The sequence below is a fragment of the Sturnus vulgaris genome, chromosome 4 (assembly GCF_052056855.1).
Source record: "Sturnus vulgaris isolate bStuVul1 chromosome 4, bStuVul1.hap1, whole genome shotgun sequence".
In the NCBI taxonomy this organism is placed as follows: Eukaryota; Metazoa; Chordata; class Aves; order Passeriformes; family Sturnidae; genus Sturnus; species Sturnus vulgaris.
Window position 1 is genome coordinate 62,678,640 of NC_142246.1, and position 14,335 is coordinate 62,692,974.

At 46.4% G+C, this 14,335-nt stretch overlaps 1 long non-coding RNA gene across 4 annotated transcripts; it reads right to left on the reverse strand.

The window, feature by feature from the left end:
• Positions 1-465: 465 nt before the first annotated feature.
• LOC148224041 (uncharacterized) lies at positions 466-14,335 on the reverse strand. 4 transcript variants are annotated; one of them, XR_015803369.1, is made up of 5 exons: positions 14,028-14,335; positions 11,859-12,080; positions 8,709-8,848; positions 4,414-4,495; positions 466-3,890 (listed from the first exon to the last, which is right to left on the reverse strand). It is a non-coding gene; the product is annotated as an uncharacterized LOC148224041 (long non-coding RNA). The 4 variants fall into 4 exon arrangements; XR_015803370.1 differs by having other exon boundaries at positions 466-1,904; positions 3,681-3,890; positions 11,859-14,335; XR_015803371.1 differs by lacking the exon at positions 11,859-12,080.

Consider the following 14,335-nt stretch of genomic DNA (forward strand, 5'->3'; position numbering starts at 1 on the left):
CCGGGATCGGGCACGGCGCCAAGCCCGTGCCGCAGTTCCTCTGTTGTGCCACCAGGCGGCGGCAGCGAGGGCGGCGCTGCCTCCCCCACCCCGCGCCGTGCGGGCGGGCGGGCGCTGCTGTGGCCACCAGGCGGCGACAGCGAGCGCTCGGCGGGACCGGCACCGGCACCGCCAGCCGCGACCCCATCCCGGGCATCCACAGCCTCTGGATCGCCCTGCCATCCCCGCATCCCGGGCATCCACAGCCTCTGGATCGCCCTGCCATCACCCCATCCCGGGCATCCACAGCCTCTGGATCGCCCTGCCATCCCCGCATCCCGGGCATCCACAGCCTCTGGATCGCCCTGCCATCACCGCATCCCGGGCATCCACAGCCTCTGGATCGCCCTGCCATCACCGCATCCCGGGCATCCACAGCCTCTGGATCGCCCTGCCATCACCGCACCCCGGGCATCCACAGCCTCTGGATCGCCCTGCCATCACTCCGCTGGGAAGTCTGCGGTGTTGCGGGGAGCTCGTTGCAGCACCCAGCGCGGAACATTAAATCATAGCTGATGCTGTTTCGTCGTCCCTTGCGGGCAGGAAAAAACTCCCAAGGCCAAGAGAGGAATGAAGAGCCTTGACGCACAAGTTTCATGGTGGTCACACGACTCAAGTACACTGCAGGTACTTTTGCTGGACATCCTTGTGGGAAATAAATACCAAGTCGTACATCCTCATCTCTGAGGAGGAAATATGCTTTGTCCCATGTTAATAAGCTCCCGATAAAGTTCGCTCTGAGGCACTGGGAAGACCCTGCAGGAAAGCACCCTCCAAACCATTCAATTCCTTCAGCAAGGCTGACTAAGTGTTACAGTGCTGAAGGCAGTCCTTGATTGGCAATTACTCTGAGATACTTAAATCAACTTACCCTTACCATCTTGGTTCTCCTTCCAGTTAAGGAGCTGAAAAACCCCCATTTCTGCTAGAACTTTTTCCCCCATGCACAAATGGAGACCCAATGCACAGTTTTTGCCATGGCAGAGTTTGCTGAGAGTGGGATATCCTGGGAACCCAGACACCTGAACTACTCCTGCCTGCAGGCACCACTCTGCAGGTTTCCCTCAGAGACCAAACTGAAGAAGGGAATTTAAAACGTGTTTTCCAACTGTTGGCTCCTGTGACACTGTGCAGACAGTCCCTATGAGAGCTGCTGATGGGGGAAACCACAGCCCTGGCCAGACACAGGACACAGCAGCAAAGATCTCATCTGTCACCCACAGGCTGCAGAGTCTCAGCAGGACTTGGCTGGTATTCATACTTTGTGCTCTTCTTCATGGAGCTGGCACTCACAGCATCTTTTCAAGGAAGGGGAAATACTTGCTACTATGAATCAGTGCAGTAGGCAATGTGATGCTTCTTTAACTGGCATGAGGGTCATGTTTCATGACCTATTTCTGTACCAGAGGCCAAGGTTATATTTAATGTGCCCTTTGGATGTTTGCTGGGAATGAGTGAGGGAGACGAGCAGACACAGGTCTCAGAAGAACTGCTGACTTTGGACTGGTCCTGATGATGACAAGACACAAAAGTAATTTTGTCAGTGAGGAATGCATTTACAGATATATTCCATTTCCAATGGAGCAGGTGATGACTGCTCTGTGCAGACATGGACACAAAGGAATAGTTCTGTGGGAGACAGATTTTTGCCCATGCAATGATTTGGGGAAAGGGCATTAGAATAAATTTGCAGCTTAGCTGCCATCTCACCCTCAGCTTTTGCTGTTGTCCAAGAAGTCTATGAGCATTTTGATAGGAAGGGACATGATGAAAAGCCACTGTGGTCGTGCATTTGTAATTCTGTGTCACGGTTTAACCCTAGAAAGCACTTCAGTCCCACAAAGCCACTCGCTCACTCCTCTTCCCTGGTTAAAGGGAGAGAGAATCTTAAAAGTGAGAAAACTCATGAGTTAAGAGAAAGACAGTTTAATAGGTAAAGCAAAAGGAAACTAGGAATTCAGTCACAGCTTCCCACAGGTAGGTGTTCAGCCACCCCTAGGAGAGCAGGTGACTTGGGAAGACAAACACCATCACTCTGAATGTCCTTCCCTTCTGCCTTCTTCCCCCAGCTTTACCTGCTAAGCATGACTCCATATGTTATGGGATATCCTTTGGGTCACTTGGAATCACCTGTTCCAGCTGTGTCCCCTCCCAGCTCCTTTTGCACCCCCAGGCCCCTCACTGAGAGGCAGAAAAGTCCCTGGCTCTGTGTAAACCCTGTCAGCAATAACAAAAACATGCCTGTGTTATAAACACTATTTCCAGCACAAATCTAAAGCATAGTTCATGCTGGCTACTGTGAAGAAAAATAACTCTACCCCAGCCAAAACTAACACAGCCTGGCCCTATGAGAGGCCCCAGTTATTAAAAAGGAGGTACAATGAGGTCCCCTAACCAATCCTTTTCCTTTAACACCCAAGAGAGAGACAATTAAAAGCCTACATCTTCAACCAGCAAGGCTGCAAATAAAATCAATTTGGTTTTATTTATTTACCTCAAAATCTCCATAGCAATATACTCATTTCAGATAAACACCTGCACAGCATGACAGACAGGTTTTCTTGGTGTCAGGCAATTAAACCTGTATTAAGGTGTAAATCGAAGCACCACGTTACAAATCATTGCCATCAAACATTGCTGGAGGTTATGTTTGCCTGATTCTTTTCTACAGATTACTAACCATATTTTTCTGGAACATGCTCTTTTATATTTGTCAGAGAGTAATGCAGAACTTGAATTCAGGTATATGGATGAGTCTTAAAATATTGTAAATAACATTGTGAACATTTGTTGAAGCTACTTGTGCCTTTGTGCATTGGCTGTTATATTCACTTGAACCCGTGTATTGTTATTATGGAGAAGTATGCACAGATATAAAGCTGTCAGATGTGTCATAGCTAATTGTGTTGGACTCCAAAGAGCCTGAGGGTCTGTCCTGTCAGCAGGATTGTGCACCTGTAACTGATACCCACCTCCCCAATTCATACATGTTGGGAAGGTGCTCAACAAGGAGCTGGGCCATCTGCCAGCTCGCTGATTTCTGTCTGTCACAGGCTGAGGTCTGTGAAATTTGACTTTGCTGTGCTACACAATTACTTAAATGCATTACCTACCCTATGAGGCAAACAAATCAAATCTACTGCTGCTGCAGTACACTGTGTAGTACTGGGCACTGTGCCTTTTCTTTATTCCAGCCTTACAGCATCAAAGCTTTCACTGAAGGAAGATGTAAAAGAGAAGGCAATAAGCTGTCTGCATTAAGTGATATTTTACTGTGCAAGTCGTGCTGGATGGGGTCCTGTTTATCTCCTCTCTGTTGCTCATAGTCAGATCTTGCAGAAAGCAGAATATTTTGCATGGCTTTATCAAACATTTTGAACGTAGTTCATGCAAATGTCAAATATTCCTATGTGGTTAAAAAGTGATAAGAAATGTTCAATAACTACTTAAAATGCATCAGTTAAAAGAAAATCTAAAAGTGCTTTTTCCAAAAGCTCATACAGAATTCAGAACATGCTGAACCCTGAAACAGGTTCATCATGACTGCTTTGGGAAGTGGAGGCCAAGCAAAAAGTGACAAAAAGTGCCTGTGGAGAAGAAGAGGCATAAATCCTGCAGGAACAACAGCCAACTCGACTTACCTTTCACAGGGTGTTAATGCTGACCCTAGCAGCTGGCCTTGGCTCCCTGAAATGAAGGCCCAGGGCTCGTGTCTCTCCATGTCTCCTGTGTGCCAGTGCTGCTTTTCAGCCCCTGCAGAGCTATCTTGGGCCTCCTCCTCAGCTGCCCAGAGTCAGCTTACAGACACTGTGTGTGGAAAGGATCCTCCACTCCCTCTCTGCAGTTTGGGCCTAGATGTAAAGCAGCATTTCGGAAAAGATACACTCTAGCATCTCCTTGGCTGTTCACACTGTGATTTAGGGTTAACAGCTATTAAGACAGAAGCAGCATGTAAACATGTTTTTGTTTGTCACAAGGGCGTTTAAAACCAGACCTTGTAAATCTGCAAACAACAGTGGTGTTGGCAACACACTGTGCTGTGTGCAAGGGAGAAGTCTGGCCAACCATAGCTGGAGCAAGATGATCACAGGGAGGAAGGGAATGGGGCCAGAGAAGGGGGAGAGTCAATAAAAGTTAGATGCACTCTCACAAAGCATTTTGACTGGTTTTGTACTACAGGAAACCTTTTCTTCTCTGTGGCACCACGTTATTGCTTATTTCAATACATGGATCAAAAAGCATTGGAAAAACAGTCATTTCACAGTGGTGTAGAAAAAAATGAGAACTTATATACAGGCTGGGAGCAACCTGAAATTCCAAATGAGAGAGAGGGAACATAATCATGCACAGATGCATCTGTGCAAAGTGACTCACCTGAAAGACAAAAGGCTGAACAGTTCACAAGAGTCTCTAGGAACAGAGACTGAAGGCACCTGGAGTCAAGATCCATGAGAACCTGTGAGGGAACACTTCTGTTTACTGAGGTTTTCCCAACTGATGGGATAACCTTCTGTGTTTTCATTCAGGACTACAGCTGGGCCTGGCTTGCCCAGGGTTAGAATACAGTAGGTGACAGACTGAATCAGGATGTACCTACCTGCTCAAAATTACCATTCCCTTAGCTAGGTGCAATAAAACAGGTAGGCTCTGGCACCTCCTGTCACAGTGAAGCTAAGAATTAAGGCCATTCTTCATTTTTGTTTACATTAATATTTACTATCATTTCTTTCAAAACAATTCTTTTCAAAATAGACTTCTGAATTACCCTCCACTTGGTCTTGAAAACATTCAAATAACATTCTTAAATATCATTCTAGGTAGTTAGTCCTGCTCAGGTGGATTAAGCATAATGTGACATTTATCAGTGTAACCATCACACCTCCACCCTGTGAAGGAAGCTAAATGCAAATATTACTTCTTTCCTCTCCCTATACTGAGCTGTCCTGAGAAATAAGCACGCTCTCCCTTCAAATGCTGACATTACAATTTGTGTCATTCAATCAGCACAAATTTGAGTTTTGAAATAATCACAAATGGAAGAAGATGGCAGCAGCAGATATTCTGCAAGTGCAGAATCTCAGCACTCTCGATTCTCAGTGCCTCTAATGGGCCTGTACAGAAGGTAGATGGCAAAGCAGCTCAGATCACACACAGAATCTGTTTTTACATGACACTCTCATGCCAAAACCAAAGATAACATGCAGTTGAAGCTTCCATTCAATGCTGGACATGATTTTGAATGCATCCATCTTCCTGTGGACCCAGTGCTGTCCATGATAAGTTAACATGAGCATTCTCTGAAATTTCCATATGCTTTGGGTCAGGACCTGCAAGTTGCCAGGTTCACTTGTAAACATAAGATTTCATTAAATCGTTTGCATTTCAAAATGACGCTTCAGGATTTCATTTTGCATGTGGGTCCTGGTCTTTCTGTTTTTATACAAACATGTAATTTAGTTTGAATATTGCTTCAGTTTTGGTCTTACAGAAGTGGCATGGATTTACCACACTGAATCTTATTATTCTATTTTTATTTGCTCTTAGGATAAAGTAGTAACCCTTTCCATAACAGCAAGCAGTGTTTGGATTAACAACTGGTAAGCAAAGATGAGTAGGAAATAAAAAGGAAAAGGAAATAAAAACTGCTAGTAAGTACAATAATGCCACAGACTAGGTCACACATGAGCTATCTTCTGCATGATTTCTACTTTGAGGAATTTGTGCTGATTTCTGCCTTCAAACCCGTGAATACAAAGTAGCAACTGCTTTCAGAAAGCACTCTCCTTTTCTGTGTCAGTTCTAGAAAAACCTTTCTCTTGAGAGTTCCAGAAAGAAAAGCATGGCCAAGCAAGAAGCTAATCCTACACATCAGGCTTACCTAAAGAAACACAAGTATGAGAATCTCTTAAAGGATGCTCGTCAGTAATGATCTCACTTCACCAACCCTATTTTCCAACTAGAGACCCCAGCACTGCTGGGGCATCCAATGAGGCTCCTACAGGGCTGATGACAAACACCAGGCAAGTGCCCTCTATTAGGGTCACTGTTTAGCACATTTCCCCTGAGCAGATTTTGTTTTCTTGGAGATGCTCAGCTCAGTTCTGCTAAAGCTGCCTTAAATCCCAGATGTCCATAGCAAATAAGGAAGCCAATCCAAATCAGAATGAATGCATAACTGGAAAGCTTTGGGGAAGAGCAGATCTTCTTTACGTTAATGATGCTTCCAGGATTCTCAATCATTAATGGCTTTACATTCCTATTGATCATAAATACCGAGTATGGGTTGAAAGATAAATTATGTGATGCCCCAGACAGTTGAGATGTAAGACAGAAAATAAAAGAATGAAGGCTGTGCAGCTAAGAGCTGTGTTTACCATCTCTTTTAAAGGGGAACCACAGCCACAATCATTGTCTTGTGGTGGGGGGTGAAGAGTAGCTGAATGAGAAATAAACACCCCATTCCTCAGGGCTGCAGGATAACGCAGCCAATGTGAGCACAGCCAGTTCCTCCACCCCTCGGGATGCCTCTGCCAGCTCACCGCCAAGAGGTGTGTCCTTGCTCGTCTGGAAAAAAGCCTGGCAGGCAGCGAGCTTCCCTCTGAGCTCCGGGGCTGTTGGACAGTGAGGAACTGCACATGACCTGGCAGTGCTGGAAACAAGTGCCTTTAATATTGCAAGGCTGATCCGAGTCCAGCAGGACACTCAATAGCATGTGTCGATCTCTAAAGAAGAGTGGTTGCCAAGGAAACCACTTTAAAGGCTGCTTTAAAATATTTGCTACATATTCAAAAGCCACAATCATTTCCTGCTGTCAAATTACAACAGCTCTTCAAAGATCATTAGGAATATTCTTTAATCATCAAGGCAGAAATAGCTACGTGGTTCTTCTCAGCAGGCAGATGACTGAATTCTGATCTGGAATATTAACTTCGAAAAACTGAAGGTATGACACTGAAGCAAAATCAGATGTGCTACTGTGCAGCCGTCCCAAAAATCAGATCTTTCAATTGCATATTCCTAATACAAAGTTATCGTGTGTGGCACCCTCATATTTTGAAGTATCACAACTTCTAACTTATGATACTTCCCAGTAGAATCATACAATCATTTAGGTTGGAAAGTTCAAGGAGAAATTCAATTTACACAGCTAACGTGCTGTAACTGGAGAATGCCAAAGGCATAATGTGAAGGGCTAGGAACATTCTGTTCTAACTCACTTTTCTCTGCTTTTAAGAAGATGTATTCTTCACTAGGGGCACAGAAAGCTCAGCCAAACCTTTTTTTCTGTTTCCAAATAAACTGCTTGAATACTCCAAAGCCATTTAAAGTGTCAGGATAAACAATTCAACCATTTTCTTTTACTTTCAGAAAACACAGTGTATTGGGTTAGTTAACTTTCTCGTAGTAGCCCTCAGTGTTGTGGTTTGTATTTGTAGCTGGGGTGGTGTTGAAAACACAGCAGTGGTTTGGCTACTGCTGTGCGGTGCTGGCACTGCTCTCTGAGGAGAGGGAGTGACAGTGACTTCACTTGGTGGCTGCTCAGGATCAACCCACCACAGCTGGGATCACCAAGGATCGAAAGCTGACTCTGGTTTTAACGACAACAGCCAATCCCCCAGGCAAGCTCTTGGTTTGACCTTCCCAGCACAGTGTTTAGGATACAGGAGTTTATTTTCCATCTTCACCAGGACAGAAGCAAGCCGTGTCATCTGAATTGAGAGGAATCCTGTGGGAGCAGACGTACATCTGACTCTTGCCTTCCCTGTGAGTGAGAGCTATTCAGAGACTGCAGTTTGACCTGGGCAGTCCTGGGAACGTGCTTAAGCTACACCACAGCCCTCCTGTTTCAGAATGCCTTCTGTCTCTGTGTACATCACGAGTCCCAAATGAAGTAGAAACTTATTGAGCAAGTTAACCAGAGGAAACAAGATTACCATGTACCGAAGTGTGAGCACAGAGGATTTGTCACATCACCCATAAAAGTATAGAGCATGAGCTTGAGAATTAAGTGTTGCACATCATTTGAACAGTGTCAAAACCAACATTTTTTATTTCTTGTTTCTAAACAGAACGCCTATTAGCTTGCTTAGTCATGTTTCAGTGTTAACATTGTGATTATTTATGCAAGGGCAATACCTGGCAAGAGTGCCCAAAAGCACATTTCCCTTGAAGAAGAAAACTGCTTTTTACCCACACCCTGAGGACTGTGTGCAGCCCTTGTCAGCAAGGAGAAGCATGGTTGTTCCACCAGGGCTGGGGATAAGGGGGATGGTGAGGCAGGTAGGGACATCCCTGACAACTCCATGGCACTTGAGGGAGAGCTAACCCAGCTGGGGACAGCAACAGGGGTCAGCTGCAGTCCAGGGACCACCAAGCCTGACCATAGAGACAAGTCAGGTTCAGGGTCAAGACAGAGGATCCATCAGCCAGGGAAGCACAGGATCAGTGGGGTACAAGGCCAGGCATGGGCACACCCACAGCATAGCTAAGGCAAGGGTCTGAACTTAAATTTGAGTCCTGATCCAAGGAAAAGATGTCCCCAATAAGCTTTCCTGCAGCATTTTTCTCATCACCAATGTCCACAGTGAGAGCTGGACTACCCAGAGCTGTCCATGAGCACAGACAGCCAAATGGTCATGGAAGAGGTGGCCTTTCCCACAGTAGCTCACCTGATTTTGAAGGACTGCCTTTGAAAAGTGCTGTGAGAAATTACAGCTGTTGCCAGTTATTTGAAAGTCGGTGTTTAAATAGTGGCCACTTCACCACATCCACAGGATGTTTTCTGGTCTCTTCTGACCTGTTAGCAGACCTAGATTGCACATACAGACAGATAATTAAACAAGAGTGTACCATAAGGAAAAATTCTTCAGTTCTGAGGATAGAAAGCATAGTGCAAAAGTAAATTCTCCAACCTTTAATATCATGTGTTGGTGAGAAGAATATGGGGTTCAGAACCAGGTTTTCCTGTACTTATAGCTTGGTCTGAGATCTGATACATGGAGATTACAATGGATATTTCTTTTTCCCCCACCCAAGAATTCCAGCTGCTGTGTGTTCAGTTACAATGCTGGATACATAGACAACCAACCTGCCCCTGCCTCCGGGAGTCTGGTTTGTTTTCCAGTCACACAAGACAGTCACAGATTAAGGTTTTAGAATTTGAAGATGGAAGCATGCAGGAAAGAAAGATGAGTGAAAAAGGGAAGAGGCAGCAGGAGAGAAATAACTACAGAAAAATATGTGCAAATCATGAATGGAAAGGAGGAAAAAAATAAAGTAGAATAGAGGGCAGTGGAGGGAAAAGTCAGAAACACGACAAAGCAGCAAGAACAGAGGCAGTAAGTCAGACGAGAGAAAGAGAGAACCTTGCAGGAGCAGAAATTCCTTGCTAGGAGAGCTGGAATCTAGAAAACTTAAACTCATCCTTTAAGGGGAAAAAAATTATGAGGGGAAAGTCCAAGTTAACTGTTTGCAGTCACAAAACAAAATATTGCATAGTACAGGTTCCTGCCTTTCCTGTTCCTGAATTTTTTTGCCTCCTGTCCTCCAACTGCTATCAGAGGCCCCTCAAAGTATCAAATGCTTCATTGCAGCCCATCCAGCCTGCCCTGTGCCCTGGCCTTGTCTTCAAGCCTTCTGCCTTCTCACAAAGCTATTCTTATGCTCACTGTCTCATTTTTTCCTGCTGCCTCTCCAGATGCCTCCCACTTGCCTTCCAAAGCCTTGTAAAGATAAGAGCACTTCTACTGCACATAAGGGCTCAACATGCAGCATTTGTCATTTCCATGCTGGCCTTTCACTGCCAGCTCAATGGGGCAGAAATTGTCTCCCAGCACTCGTGCCTCCATATCGTGTAGGACCCTGACACTTCTGGGAAGACCCCACTGTGCTGCTCTGTAAATAGCAATATCCTTTTACAGGTAATACGCTGGTTTTGTTCTCAGTAATTCACTGTACCAGCTTGGATCCACGCCTGTATGAATCCTTTGTGCTCAGGAGAACTGCTGCTCTCTGCTCAATTACAGGAGGGTTGGCAGAAGAGCTTTGTTTTTGCTGTCTCACTGAGGACAACCGGGAACCAGAGAGCAACCTGCAGTGATAGATGACACTGTTGCTATCCCAAAAAGACTCACAGGATCAAATTCCATTCTAAATGCTGAGTGGGACACTACACATCTGGAAACTAGAATAATTTGGTGTATGGTGCCATGCTCACCTAACCCCTTCTTCTATAAGTACAGCTGTACAGTGAGGGGTCTGAGAGGTTTTATTGCTGCTTTTCTTTTTCAAGTAGTAGCTGGGTTTTGCAGCAACCAAAAACCTCACTCCAACAAAACAAAAGCATTTCTTTACCTCAAAAATGTATAGGACAAACGTGATAGTGACCTCTTTAAGCCCCTATGGAAATAGTGTTGGTTCTCATTTTTCTCTCAGGTGTCTGTTTTTGAGTACTCCAGTCTCCAGCAGACAGCACGAGGTGGAATGGACGGCGTGTTTCAAAGCTTTTCGTAATCAGAGCCATCTGATTCGCCAAAATGCATCAAAGGTCAGAGACTGGCAGTAGCACAGCGTGGAGCAAATGATCCCTTTAACTTTCTGATTGGACACGGGTCACATCAGGAGCACACACAGTTATGCTTTATATCTTTCAGATAGTTGTTCCATAAGGGCATCTGCTGCTTCCAGAGGCCTCTTGGGCAGCCGTGGGCAGCAGCTGCAGGCACAGCCTGGCTGTCCTGGCTTCCACCTGCCGAATCCAGGCCTGAAAGGAGGCTGGAGCCAGGGGGGGATCGGGCTCTCCTCCCAGGGGATCAGTGCCAGAACGAGAGGACACGGCCTAAATCTACGCCAGGGGAGGGTTAGGCTGGACCCGTGCAGGGCCAGGGGTTGGAATCCATGGTTCTTGTGGGTCTCTCCAACTCGATAAATTCCGTGATTTTGTGAAATTAGGGGGAATTTCTTCGCAAGAAAGGGTAATTAGACATTGGAATGGGCTGCCCAGGGAGGCGATGGAGTCACCCTCTCTGGATGCGTTTAAGGAAAGACTGGACGTGGTAGGACTCGCTGATCCCTGCGGTCTTTTGCAACCTAAGCGATTCGGTGACTGCGCGACACCGGCGGCTGTGCAGGCTCACCGCGGCCACAGCCCTCGCCGCCTCCGTGCAGCTGCAGGCCCGTGCGAGGGGCCGGCCGCGGGCGGGGCGGGGGCGGTGTGGGAGGCTCGGCCGGCGCCGAGCGGGGCCCATTGGCCGCGCGGGCTGGGCGGGCGGGGCCGGGCCCGGCGGCGGCGGGGCCGCGCTGCAGCCTCGGCCGGGGAGCGCCGTGCTCGCATCGCTGGGCGCTGCCGCCGCCGGGCTGGGAGGAGGTAAGGGCTGCCTGCCCGGGACAGAGACCGGGAGGAGGTAAGGGCCGCCCGTTCCAGGGCAGGGACGGCGACCGGGGCCGGGAGGAGGTAAAAGGCCGCCTGCCCGGGGCCGGGGGCCGCGCTCGCAAGCGTCTCCTTCTGTCGCCCCTTCCGCTCGCTCCGCTGTCCCTTCTCCTTCAGCCGCGGCTGCTGGGCGGGAAGGGCCGCGGCAGGGCTGGGAATGTCAGGGAGCGCGGCCGGCACATCGCGGAGCGGGGCTGGGCACGGCCGGCGCCCCTCGGGGGGCTGCCGCGGCTTTGATATGCACGGAATGAACGCGGCCTGTGCTAGTTCGTGATGAGCAAACTGCAGCAGAAACGTCTTTAAATTGGTGCTGTCCGTGTGCAGTTTGCTGCCCAGGCAGGGAGGCGAGACTAGATTGTCACGGATTTTTAAAAAACCCCGAACAACGCACCTGCTTTAAGGCGAGTTTAACACCCAGAACCGTAAGGTCTTGCCCACATCCATGGGGCTGGGAAGGCACACGAAGCAAGTGCACTGGGAGCTGTACATTCCTTTTTACATACGTCGGCTCCCCTGGGGCAGCAGGCATGCCTTCGCTTTCTTCCGGGTTCCCTTTTCTTCCCCTTTTCTTCTGGCAGCCTGGAAAATTTCCATCTGCCGAGCAGCAGCCAGCCTGTAAAACTACAGTTTTAATCATCTCATCCCGCTTGAAGTACTGTGTTTCCCTGCCTGTCTGTAGGAGCAGTTTCTCTCCAGGAAAATGTGTACAGATGAACAGAATCAGGTGGATCACCTCAAGGCAGATTTCCATCTAGAACTGTCCATCTTGGACTTTGTCTCTAACATCAGTGACCCCCTTTTCATTACCTCGGTCTTGTTTTGCCCAGATGGGTTTGCCCAGTGTTTGCAGACATATCGGCTGGGAAAGAACAGGCTGTTATGTGTCCAGAGGTGTTTACATAACAAACGAAAGAGCAGGTTCCTACTCTTGACTTGCAGAGACAATTGAAAGGCAAAATTATCGTCACTATTTTTGCTTGCCTGATGAGAGTTGAATTTGATTGGGAACAAATGCATTAATTAGCTTGTGAGTTTGGACTGATCCTCTGATTCATGCTGTGGATACTGGGTAGTCTAAATATAGCAAGAATTTCATGTTCTCTTCTCAAGCTGACAAGTGAAAGCGAGCGTGGGTTTTGCTAATTGGCAGGCTTTCAGTTTGGTTGTGCTGTGTTTCACAGAAGGAAGGTAACCTGCTATTCTTACAAGTCAAGGATAGCAGGAAATAAAAAGCAGCTCTTGGAAATAAACCAGGTTTTAAATACTTGTAAATACACTAAAATAAGGGTGTGATATTACCATCACCCTGTAGTAAAATTGAACATCTTAAGATTTCATGTAGTTCCATATTCAGCTGATGCAACAACAGAACATTCCAGGCTTTTATCAAGGCAGCAGTAAACCTCTAAGTGCTAAGTAAAGAAACCTTTCCTCTTTTCATGCAACCTAAGAATTGCATGAAAGGTAAACCCACAGCATCTGAAGCAACATGCTTTGAGCTGGAACAACATGTTTGTTGAAGGCCTCCCAAAAGCTCTGGCACTGCCATTTTCTGCTAAAGGAACCCCTTACTAAGTTACCTTTGATTGCATGTTTTTTGTGAGTACACAGATTTTTATCTAGCAACTTAAATACATAATCTAACAAATATTTCAGATCTAGAGATGCATTTGTGATTAGCTTGGGCAAAGGACAACAGCAAGGCATTCCAGCCCAGAATTAGTGTGTCACTGGGGTACAAGCATTGCTCTTTGTTGCTCAATTGCATCAGATCACCCTGCTGTCATTTTTTTTAAAGTGGTTTGTTGTTGTTGTTTTTTCATTCACCATAAGCCTGGGCATTTTTAGATCTTTTGTTGTGTCATATACTACTCCTTGCTCATAATTTTTACCCTTAGCAAACTTTGAGCAATTAGGTTGGAAATTCCTCACTGGGCTTATATCTTTAGTGTGGTTAGTTACAGTGATCTGTTCAAATTACTCTAGTGCAACAACATGTAATTATTGCAAACTGCATCCCAGGACTTGGGTCAAGTTGGGTGTTACTCTACAAAAGGTCAAATAATCCAATCTTTCTGCACTTTTCAGCAAACTAGATGAGTCATCATTTGCGAATTTTTCTCTGTGCTGAGCCAAGTGGTGTGTTTGAATTTATCTGGACTGGAAAAGAGATCTGAAAAGCCAATAGATCTTGCTTGCCTGTGTTAGCCCATTTCAGAGTTAGGTGGCAGAGAACTTCAAGCCAAAAGAGCTGCATGGGGTTTTTTGAGGGGGAAGGTTGTACATGCATAGGTGTCCATGGATACACTCTTAGCAGTCATTCTTAGCATAAAAAAAAAAAAAAAAAAAAAAAAAAATTGCAATTAACTTCACAGGTCTGTGTTAAAAAGTATTGTTCAAGACCTCCATAAATGTGACAGAACCAAATATCTCGTGCAGATAAAAAAATTTAAAATCTAAGCAAATCTATTTCTCCTCCCTTTCCCCTGGGAATCACAGTGCGGATACCTCAGCTGGTGTTTGCAGAGCATGCGCGATAAGCTCATTTTCACAACCTTACCTCGTATTTTCACATATTCATATTTTTGCATTATCATCACTCCCATTTGTTCCATCTCAACCCCTTCAAGCTGTGAAAAGTCGGGATGTCATTCTGCAGGGGGCCAGCAGAAGCGCCTCCCTGGCTCCGTGCGCAGAGCTGGGGTTGGATGTGGGATAGTTTCGCGGTGAGTCACGCACATCCCGCTGCAGTCGCTTCCAGGGAGCGGGTTCTCAGGGTGACATTGTTTCCTGAATGATGCAACTGAAAATTCCCTTTCCCGCGCTTCTTATTTCCTGATCGGTTTTCCCTTTGTCCTCCAAGACATT